The following is an 11,212-nucleotide window of genomic DNA, read 5'->3' on the forward strand; positions in this document are numbered from 1 at the left end:
TTCGGGTGTTCTGCTATTTGATGCATGTAAGGCGATATCAAGTGGTAGAAAGCCGTGGAATGTATTTGGGGATCTTAAGTGGGAGAGAACGTGTGGGTCTAACGATAAATATATTTGTCCCAGTAGTAAGAACAAGTACGTAAGTCCGAGATGCCCAGATAGGGAATATAACTTTTGCCCATATTGGTCTTGTGTGGGGTGGGCAACTTGGGGACCGACAGTAGATAAGGATATGATTGTTACTAAGTTGCCTACAAAGCCATATTGTAAGTCTAGGGAATGTAACCCAGTCCATATACTCATAAATAATCCTGAACAATTTTTAGATAGGTTCGGTAACTTATTTGGGTTCCAAATATATGGGACGGGTTTAGATCCTGGGACAATATTATTTATAGGGATAGAGACCGATACCGTAGCATCCCAAACTCATCAGGTTTTCCATTCTTTTTATGAAGAGATGAGTGTAGAAAATAAGATCCCCCATAATGCGAAAAACTTATTTATAGATCTAGCCGAAAACATTGATGGTAGTCTTAATGTAACCAACTGCTATGTGTGTGGAGGTACTAACATGGGAGACCAATGGCCTTGGGAAGCAAAGGAGGTAATGTCCGGTTCTGAGGCAGTTGACCAATTAATATCTTTTCAAGCCGATTATCAAATGAGTGTTAGAGGTAAATCTGAGTGGCGATTAAAGACCTCCATTATAGGTTATGTTTGCATAGCAAGAAAAGGAATAATGTTTAACACATCTGTAGGAGAACTAACTTGTCTAAGGCAAAAAGCTTATAATGATAGTACAAAAGATACAACTTGGTGGTCAGCTTCAAATGTCTCAGAACCATCTAACCCGTTTGCAAGATATGCCAATTTAAAGGACGTATGGTTTGACTTATCCATCACATCTAGTTGGAAAGCCCCAGCAAATTTGTACTGGATCTGTGGTAAGAAAGCCTATTCGGAGTTACCACAGGACTGGGAAGGGGCATGTGTATTAGGTATGCTCAAACCATCCTTCTTCTTGTTGCCAATTGAAACAGGAGAGACCTTGAGAGTTAAAGTGTATGATGTGAATCATAAAAAGAAGCTAGCATCCTTGAATGTAGGTAGCTGGGAAGATAATGAGTGGCACTGGCTACCTTAGCGCGCTTCATTGCCAATAGGAGGGATGTAATATGTGAGGGAACTGGTTAACAGCCAAACTTTATGCCCATGAAGTGTTATTGTATTCTAATACAGGGATTCAAGCCTCATTCTACCATTAGGCAATTATGGATTCCTCTGTAAAGCACATAGCCTTCTTACCAGGTAAACCAGTTGGGCTGTTGATAAAGTCCTCCATTCACTTCCAGTGCAAATAGAAGGAGGTGTATGTGGAAAGTTCAATCTCAGCAACTGTTGTCTGCACATAGATGATGAAGGGCAGGCAGTGGCTGATCTCACAACCCACATGGCTAAACTGACGCATGTACCGACTTAAGCCTGGAACGGGTACAATTCTAGTAGTTGGTTTGGAAGTAGGTACGAGCAGCTTGGAGGGATCAAGACATTGGTAGGAGGAGTCATGTTGATTATAGTGTGTCTCTTTCTACCATGTTTGGTTCCATTGGTAATTAGGTCCATACAGAGTGTCATAGAGAGCACGAGAGAAAGGAAACCAGCTGCGCATGTAATGGCTGTTTGCAAGTATGAACCCTTAGCCCAGAGAGAATATATTCAGAATGAGGAGTGCTGAAGGAATTTGTAATGATACTAAGATGCTTACGAGGTCTGTTCTGATTCATGGTAACCTGAGGTGTATGCAAACCAAGGTTAAGTGATGCCTCAAGTAATTGTGAAATATCAAGAGGCATCAAAGGGGGGAATGTGGTGGAATCTCGGTAAAAATAAATTTAGCAGGCTAAGATTGCCACAAGGCATATGTATGTACATGTGTTTGTAGTATCAGTTAGTTAGTGACACGTAGCTAAGATACTGTCATCACTGTACTGAGCAAATGCAGGAATGTAGAAACTGAAAACACTTCCCCTCCTCCATTGTGCTGGACAAGCCATGCGGTCAAGCAGGAAGTTAATTCTTATTTGTATTGATTGGTCAAGAGAATGTGCGGGTGGAGCTTAATATGGGAGGAGTTATGTGCCTATATAGGGAGCCTGCACTATTGTCCGGGGCTCAGAACTTGCTGTATTTTGGTGACATTAGTCCCTCTGAGTCCCGATCGGTGAACCGAATAAAGAATCTCTTCCTTCCTGAAGAAACCTGTGTCCATCTCTCTGTGCTTGGCTTCCGTCAGTTTCTCCGGTATCATTTGGTGCATTGGCCGGGAAGCTCATCGTTCAACGGTAGCTGAGAAGCAGAGGCGTGAGACGGTCTATCTTTGCCCACGTTCTCTACGGCTGCACCCCTGAACTTCTGCGTGGACCTCCCTTCGTCTCGGCGCCACTGGTCTGTTGTCCAGGAGATCATCGGCCTCTACGTAGTAAGTGCTGGGGTGTCCCCGTCGATGAGTGTGAACTCAGGTTCAGGAACGAGGAGGTAAGACGACCGCTGTTTTAGACGGCGGACCCACTAGGGGTATACCGATTGTGCGGTAGGCCCAAAAGGGGTTAAATCTGTGTATGGAATCTGCCCCCTCTGTCGGAGGGAAGGAGCGAAGGCGCACCGCTCAATCGAACGCTCTTTAGTAAGACCGTTTGATTTGGTTTGGAGTCAGGCGGGGTTCTGTGTAAATAGCCCTAGCCGGACACCGGTGTCTTGTCTAGACTAGCGTTCTAGGGTGTACATTTTGTTCGCTAGGTCGGAGGGACCGGGAGACTAAGCGGCGTCTGTGTAAATTCAGTCCGCTAGCTCTCAACCTATCTTGGCTAAGTGGGAAGGCGTGTAAATTTGGAACCCACTAGACTTTTGATAGAGTAGATAGACTAAGAGGGTTCTGTTGTAAATTCCGCCCTCTAGTTCGCTATATGTGGTGCTTGGGCAGTGTGGCTAACCAAAACGGATGTAGATAGTTTTAGGTAGTCCATCAAGGTACTGGCCAATAGTTTAGTTGGGATTGTATATGTGTTAAAGATTGTTAGTAAAGTGTATATCTTGTTAGATAGCGCGAGCTCAGCCGTCTAGCGAGAGTGTTAATAGTGTGTTGCTGTATTATAGTGCACGGTACCATAACCCTGTATATTTACTGACACTGTATATAAGTACTAATAATTGTCGTCTATTGCATGTTTAACACCATAACCACTAATAATTGTATTGTGACCTTAAATTGTACTTTGACCTGTGCTAACCGTACTGTAACTGCTATTTGTAAAGGACGATGTTACTGGGGTGTGTTATAGACGGGTAATTCATATATAGAGAATTATAGCGTGGGTGACTGTATAGTTTCGCCAAAGGGCATAATATCGATTACTTAGTGACTGGTGTAACAGCTGTGTGTGCACGGGAATTCCCTGAGTGTTCATTGTGTTATTGTGTACGTTTCACTTGGTAACTGTACCACGTGGTGCTGTTGCCGGAAGAAACGGGTGTGACTGTTGAATAGAGCGTGTGTATAGTATTCGTTGTCAACGACGCTCCATTGATAAGTATGGGCGCGTCGGAGTCGACGATTTTGGATCCCTTAGGTTGTATGGTGAAGAATTTTAAAAAGGGATTTACAAAATGTGATTTTGGGGTGAAAATGTCTTCTGTACGTTTGGTCACTTTGTGCACTAGGGAGTGGCCTACTTTGGTCGCGGCATGGCCGCCACGTGGCAGTTTGGATCCAAATCTGGTACAGCGTGTACACGTGGCTGTATCAGGTAGGCCTGAACTTTACGGACAGTTTCCATACATTGATTGTTGGAGGCAGGCCGTAAACGACTCGCCAAGATGGATCCGGGTATGCCACGAGGAGCAATGTCGCCTCATGGTGGCCAGGACTTGTTTGTCCACTAGGACTACGGTTAGGCCCATTTTGGACACGCCCCCTGAGTCCGAGATCCCTATGCCGCCCCCTTACTTCCCTGTAGGGGGAGGTGATACAAGTACAGGAAGTTCCACACCCACTCGCCCGTTGTCCCCATCCTCCTCCAGTTCAGAATCCACCCCTCGTCATAAGCAACCTCCCCTTCCGGCACCGGCCCCCGTTCAGTCCATCTATCCTGATGTGGCGCCACTTCAAGCTTCCGGTCAGGCTTCCTCTAGCCCGGCTCGGAATATTTTATTTACCGACCTTTCCCACAATAAAGCCTCTACATCCCCACGTCTTACTACCCCCCGACCGGAACCCCTAACTGACGCCCCTCCACGAAACCCTATACTAACCCGACAACTGACCGGTACCCAACAACCCAAACATTATCAGATGCCTCTTCGTTTGAATCCTGGGTCAGCCTACCTTGATGCTTTAGGTCAGATGGTGTATGCTGACCCAGTCTTCGTATATGTCCCATTCACGACTACCGATCTCTTGAATTGGAAGACCCACAATTCCTCGTATACTGAGAAACCACAAGCCATGACCGACCTGTTCACCTCGATAGTTCAGACGCATAATCCGACTTGGGCTGATTGCCAGCAATTATTAATGACATTATTTAACAATGAGGAGAGGACTAGGATTAATCAAGCGGCCATTAAAGCACTGGAGGAAGAAGCCCGTACTTTAAATCAAGCCAATCCAGCAGCATGGGCCGCAACTCATTATCCAAATACCGATCCCGAATGGAACGTTAATGGCGCAGATATGCGTCACCTAAAAGACTATAGAGATGCTATAATTGCTGGCATGAAAGCCGGAGGGCAGAAAGCCATTAATATGTCGAAGACAGTTGAGGTGATTCAGAAAAGTGATGAAGCGCCCAGTGTCTTTTATGACCGATTATTGGAGGCATACCGTTTGTATACCCCCTTTAATCCGGAAGACGCTGATAATTCCCGAATGGTAAACTCTGCCTTTGTCAGCCAAGCTTACGGAGATATTAAGCGCAAGCTACAGAAGTTAGAAGGGTTTGCAGGAATGTCCATCACCCAACTAATGGAGGTAGCAAATAAGGTATATATGAATAGGGAATCAGAAAGTAAGAAAGAGGAAGAGCGCAAGATGCGTAAAAAGGCGGATATGTTAGCGGTAGCGATCGCAGGAGTAGATAGACGGGGCCCAGATAGAGGCGTTAGTAGGTGGAATAGGGAGCCCCTGAGTAGGAATCAGTGCGCGTATTGCAGAGAAGAAGGGCATTGGAGAAGCGAGTGTCCGAAAAGAGAGCAGTACGAGAGAGACCCACCCAGGGCAGGTTATGGAAACTTTAGAGGCAGAGCGAGAGGTAGAGGAGGTCCCGGAGGGAGTAATGGTAATAGAGGAAGTGTAAGAGAGGATAGATACTATCCCGTAGCGCAAAGGTCCCGCGATAGAGAAGGTAGTGTCATGCCTTAATTATAATATCCTCTTACTTCCTGGTTCCACGGAGCTTAGCCACACCTCTTTATGACACGGTCTCCCTATTTAATCTGACCGCACCAGCTGATCGACGCTGGATTAATGAACTACGTTCCGTACTCACGAACCGGCTGCAACATCGTTGTGAAAGCCTCTATTACCGGACCGGACTGGAAGACTTCAAGTTCCCTTCACCTTTCCTCATCCACGACTAAAGCTGAATACTATCCATGCTGGATAAACCGCCTCTGAGGAGATCTCGGGAAACAGTGTTCTATGTGCCGGAAGCTAAGTAAAACCTCTGTGATAAGCGTTGCATCTCAAAGCTGTTATTTCCTGTCTCCAAAGTCCTTCGTTAAAGCCAACCCGTTACAGCTAACTTCAACTCATACTTTGTCTCAGTTAGCTGCATCTGTCTTACTTCAGTTAAAGTCTATGGAACAGCTATTGTAACTTCTTATCACCTAATTAACTAATACTACTAAAGGACTCTTTCTGATTCAGTCATCGTTTACTACTTAAAGCTACAGTGTATCTAATTGTGGACTTCAGTTATCGTTTACTACTTAAAGCTACAGTGCATATAATTGTGGACTTCAGTTATCGTTTACTACTTAAAGCTACAGTACCTGTAAATTGGAATTAAAGTCAATACCTTTTACTTTTTATAATAAATATTAAAACTATAAGAAATCTGCAGTTGTGTTCCTTCATAACAAATGTTTAGACGTGACAGATTAATCCAGCCATTGTAATGGATCCAGCAGATTTCGATTCTACTATAACTACGCTGAATCAAAGAGTTGATACACTAGCCCAAGGTGTGCAAGACCTGCAAGTTACTAACGAAAGAATTCTCACTTATGTCAGAGATCTACAAACTCATACTCCTCATACTATTCTGCACTCGGCTAGTGATCCTGCTGTATGTAACCCAGAAAAGTTCTCTGGAGATCGTTCAAAATACAGGGAGTTCCTCAACACCTGCAAATTGTTAATTGCTTTGAAACCTCGATCCTATCCTACAGAAAGAACTAAAGTTTGTTCGGTTATTTCCTTTCTCAGAGGTGAACCTATGTCATGGGCCCATTCCTTTCTGGAAAACAATGACCCCATCTTAGACTCACTGGATGAATTTTTTGAAGCCATGTCTCTTCTCTATGAAGATCCTAACAAACAAGCTACAGCTGATTTAACAATCAGAACACTACAGCAAAGAAATAGACCCGTTGAAGATTACATTGCTGAATTTAAAAGATGAACTATCTAGAACAGAACTCCCTAATACTTTAAACGCTTATCACAGAGGTTTTACTTAGCTTCCGGCACATAGAACACTGGTTCCCGAGATCTCCTCAGAGGCGGTTTATCCAGCATGGATAGTATTCAGCTTTAGTCGTGGATGAGGAAAGGTGAAGGGAACTTGAAGTCTTCCAGTCCGGTCCGGTAATAGAGGCTTTCACAACGATGTTGCAGCCGGTTCGTGAGTACGGAACGTAGTTCATTAATCCAGCGTCGATCAGCTGGTGCGGTCAGATTAAATAGGGAGACCGTGTCATAAAGAGGTGTGGCTAAGCTCCGTGGAACCAGGAAGTAAGAGGATATTATAATTAAGGCATGACAGGTAGGGACTTCGTAGGATTGGCTGACACTGTCATGGAAGACTATTGATACCGACTGGGCTCCATCCCCATTTAGCCGAGTGCAGCCTATGGTCGATGTATCAATAGAGGGAAAGAGGAGCTCTTTCATGATTGACACTGGTGCTGAGTACTCTGTGGTAACTAACCTAGTTGCTCCTCCTTCAGGAAGACTATAATTATGATAGGAGCTACTGGGAAAAGCGCTGCTAGACCAATTCTCAGGAGTCATACTTGTATTCTAGGAGGCCATTTTGTTAAGCACCAGTTCCTATATATGCTGGAGTGTCCTGTTCAGCTTCTAGGACGAGATCTATTATTAAAGCTTCAAGCCCAGATAACTTTTAAACCCAACGGATCAACGTCTCTGAAGTTTAATAGATCACCAGGCATAATATCAGTATCGGTGCAAAGGGAAGAAGAATGGCACTTCTACTCTATAATAACAAATACAGACCCTAAGAGTGATGAATCCTTATTTGACATTTCAAGAATATGGACAGAGAATAATCCTCCAGGACTTGCTCGCAATATTCCACCAATACACATTGAATTAAAGCTTGGAGCGTATCCTGTTAGCCTTAGTTAGTACCATATATTATAGAGGGCTAAGGAAAATATACAAACCTATGTGGATAAGTGTGTAAAGTACCTGTGAATATTTATCCACCTGTTCATTCTTACCATCCAGGGGATCAAGTGTGGATAAAAGAATGGAACACTGTTCCATTAGGTTCCAAGTGGAGAGGTCCCTATGTTGTTCTTTTATCTACCCCAACAGTTGTAAAGGTTGTAGAAGTGACTCAGTGGATTCATCACTCCAGGGTTAAACCAGCAGCAGTAGATACTTGGCAAGCTACAACAGATCCAGAGAATCCCTGCAAGATCCGGTTAAAGCGCACGACTCAGTCGGAGTGACGAGGAAACCTTGTGGATTACAATTATTGTTGTTTCAGAGATTAGTACGTGAGTGTTTTGACGGCCATAATAAAGCCTGACCACTCACCCACGTGTCATAGCAGGGTGTCTCGAAGGGACCTCTGTGAAGAAGAGCAGAACTCCATTCCCTGCAGCCCTTACACCCTGGAAGCTGAGGTGCCATCGCACGGACGAAGCCTGAGGATGAAGACGTCGAAAGAAGTGTTTTTGATAATATTTATTTTTGTGTCTTTTTATATTCAGGAAGGTAGAGGTACCGACACTCCTAGCTGTGAGGTTTGCATTAAGACTACAAGAACAGGTAACCATATTTCCCAAACCCTAATTTGGCATTCGCAATATGAGTGTAAAGGTGATGTGTCTAGGTGTAGATACTTAAATGTAGAGTATAGTGTATGCCAACTAGGGGTAGGAGAACCTAAGTGCTTCAATCCAGAGTATCAACCCCGTACAATTTGGTTGACTCTCAGGAATGGAGATCCTCAGGGGACCCTAATAAATAAAACGATATTAGAATCCGTACATTCTTCGGGTGTTCTGCTATTTGATGCATGTAAGGCGATATCAAGTGGTAGAAAGCCGTGGAATGTATTTGGGGATCTTAAGTGGGAGAGAACGTGTGGGTCTAACGATAAATATATTTGTCCCAGTAGTAAGAACAAGTACGTAAGTCCGAGATGCCCAGATAGGGAATATAACTTTTGCCCATATTGGTCTTGTGTGGGGTGGGCAACTTGGGGACCGACAGTAGATAAGGATATGATTGTTACTAAGTTGCCTACAAAGCCATATTGTAAGTCTAGGGAATGTAACCCAGTCCATATACTCATAAATAATCCTGAACAATTTTTAGATAGGTTCAGTAACTTATTTGGGTTCCAAATATATGGGACGGGTTTAGATCCTGGGACAATATTATTTATAGGGATAGAGACCGATACCGTAGCATCCCAAACTCATCAGGTTTTCCATTCTTTTTATGAAGAGATGAGTGTAGAAAATAAGATCCCCCATAATGCGAAAAACTTATTTATAGATCTAGCCGAAAACATTGATGGTAGTCTTAATGTAACCAACTGCTATGTGTGTGGAGGTACTAACATGGGAGACCAATGGCCTTGGGAAGCAAAGGAGGTAATGTCCGGTTCTGAGGCAGTTGACCAATTAATATCTTTTCAAGCCGATTATCAAATGAGTGTTAGAGGTAAATCTGAGTGGCGATTAAAGACCTCCATTATAGGTTATGTTTGCATAGCAAGAAAAGGAATAATGTTTAACACATCTGTAGGAGAACTAACTTGTCTAAGGCAAAAAGCTTATAATGATAGTACAAAAGATACAACTTGGTGGTCAGCTTCAAATGTCTCAGAACCATCTAACCCGTTTGCAAGATATGCCAATTTAAAGGACGTATGGTTTGACTTATCCATCACATCTAGTTGGAAAGCCCCAGCAAATTTGTACTGGATCTGTGGTAAGAAAGCCTATTCGGAGTTACCACAGGACTGGGAAGGGGCATGTGTATTAGGTATGCTCAAACCATCCTTCTTCTTGTTGCCAATTGAAACAGGAGAGACCTTGAGAGTTAAAGTGTATGATGTGAATCATAAAAAGAAGCTAGCATCCTTGAATGTAGGTAGCTGGGAAGATAATGAGTGGCACTGGCTACCTTAGCGCGCTTCATTGCCAATAGGAGGGATGTAATATGTGAGGGAACTGGTTAACAGCCAAACTGTATGCCCATGAAGTGTTATTGTATTCTAATACAGGGATTCAAGCCTCATTCTACCATTAGGCAATTATGGATTCCTCTGTAAAGCACATAGCCTTCTTACCAGGTAAACCAGTTGGGCTGTTGATAAAGTCCTCCATTCACTTCCAGTGCAAATAGAAGGAGGTGTATGTGGAAAGTTCAATCTCAGCAACTGTTGTCTGCACATAGATGATGAAGGGCAGGCAGTGGCTGATCTCACAACCCACATGGCTAAACTGACGCATGTACCGACTTAAGCCTGGAACGGGTACAATTCTAGTAGTTGGTTTGGAAGTAGGTACGAGCAGCTTGGAGGGATCAAGACATTGGTAGGAGGAGTCATGTTGATTATAGTGTGTCTCTTTCTACCATGTTTGGTTCCATTGGTAATTAGGTCCATACAGAGTGTCATAGAGAGCACGAGAGAAAGGAAACCAGCTGCGCATGTAATGGCTGTTTGCAAGTATGAACCCTTAGCCCAGAGAGAATATATTCAGAATGAGGAGTGCTGAAGGAATTTGTAATGATACTAAGATGCTTACGAGGTCTGTTCTGATTCATGGTAACCTGAGGTGTATGCAAACCAAGGTTAAGTGATGCCTCAAGTAATTGTGAAATATCAAGAGGCATCAAAGGGGGGAATGTGGTGGAATCTCGGTAAAAATAAATTTAGCAGGCTAAGATTGCCACAAGGCATATGTATGTACATGTGTTTGTAGTATCAGTTAGTTAGTGACACGTAGCTAAGATACTGTCATCACTGTACTGAGCAAATGCAGGAATGTAGAAACTGAAAACACTTCCCCTCCTCCATTGTGCTGGACAAGCCATGCGGTCAAGCAGGAAGTTAATTCTTATTTGTATTGATTGGTCAAGAGAATGTGCGGGTGGAGCTTAATATGGGAGGAGTTATGTGCCTATATAGGGAGCCTGCACTATTGTCCGGGGCTCAGAACTTGCTGTATTTTGGTGACATTAGTCCCTCTGAGTCCCGATCGGTGAACCGAATAAAGAATCTCTTCCTTCCTGAAGAAACCTGTGTCCATCTCTCTGTGCTTGGCTTCCGTCAGTTTCTCCGGTATCACTAGGGGTCTCTGACTAAAACATTACTCTAGGCTAGAGGTCTCTCTCTCACTATAACATTACCCTAGGGGTCTCTGACTATAACAATACCCTAGGCTAGAGGTCTCTCTCTCACTATAACATTACCCTAGGGGTCTCTCACTATAACATTACCCCAAAGGGGTCTCTCTCTCACTATAACATTAGTCTAGGGGGTCTCTCTCTCACTATAACATTACCCCAGGGGGTCTCTCTCTCACTATAACATTACCCTAGGGGTCTCTCACTATAACATCTATTAATGTATCACAGATATCAGTCCAACATTACTCCAGGGATCTCTCACTATAACATTACTCCAGGGATCTCTCACTATAACATTACCCCAGAGGGTGT

Source organism: Pelobates fuscus, chromosome 9, assembly GCF_036172605.1.
Source record: "Pelobates fuscus isolate aPelFus1 chromosome 9, aPelFus1.pri, whole genome shotgun sequence".
NCBI lineage: Eukaryota > Metazoa > Chordata > Amphibia > Anura > Pelobatidae > Pelobates > Pelobates fuscus.